Below are 946 nucleotides of genomic sequence, written 5' to 3'. Positions count from 1 at the left end.
AGGTGTGCTCTGGTCCATGTTGGCCTATTGCAAAGCTGGAGAGTTTTCTCTTTTGAAGTAGTTAGATAAGCCCCATTGTAGGTTTCTCCCTGTCGAGGTCAGGGTGCCCCCTACCTGTGGCTTCGGCAAGTCAGTAGGTCGGCTGGAAGTTTGTCAGGGTGGCCTGACTTGTGGCTGCACAACTGCCCGATGAACACTTCCCGTCCCCACCGGAGGGCCCAGCTCACCACCCGGGTGGCGGGGATCCCCGGACCCTGGTTGGGGTGCACACCAACAGTCTATGACTCTAGCCCCTTGGAGCCTGGGGGTTGAAACAGTCTATGGTCTCAGGCTCCTGACTGGGCAAATAGCTCCCATGTGTGGGCTGAGCAATTACATAGTCTTTGACCCGCAGCCTCCTGGCTGGGGCAAGCAACCACAGTGTGGGGCTCTGGGCCTCTGGGCAGGGCGGAGGAGGCAAACAGTCTATAGCCCGCAGCCTCCTGGCTGGGGCAGGCAACAACCAAACAGTCTCGGGCTCAGGCCCCTTTGGGAGTGTGGGCCAGGCTCCGCTTCACAGACTCGTGGCTGGGCAGCCATTCCTCTGGCCTGTCTCCGGGGTCTTCGCCCTACTCAGCCCTTCAGTTTGGTGGCAGCATTTTAACTAGGGGCTCCCCCGAGCACCCTGCTGCCTACAGCTGGCGGAGCTGGCCGGGCACACCATGTGTGTTTGACGGGAGCAGTGATCAGACTACAGCATGCCGCCAGAGGGTGTGGGATACGTGTCCCCCCTGCACTGCGGGGAGCACCGCAGGGGAATGTGCCCCGCCAATGCTAACTGGCACTGGGAAGCCTTTACCAAACAGGAGTAAGCAGCAGCAACACTAGTTACTGAGAGCGTTTGCTTGCTGACTATGATCAAGACGCCTTGAAGACTTTCTTGCTCCTGGATTCCCAGGGTGCCGAG

This window comes from Terrapene carolina, unplaced genomic scaffold (assembly GCF_002925995.2).
Source record: "Terrapene carolina triunguis isolate 2854851 unplaced genomic scaffold, T_m_triunguis-2.0 Scaffold173, whole genome shotgun sequence".
In the NCBI taxonomy this organism is placed as follows: domain Eukaryota; kingdom Metazoa; phylum Chordata; order Testudines; family Emydidae; genus Terrapene; species Terrapene triunguis.
Note: the sequence above shows the minus strand (reverse complement) of the source record.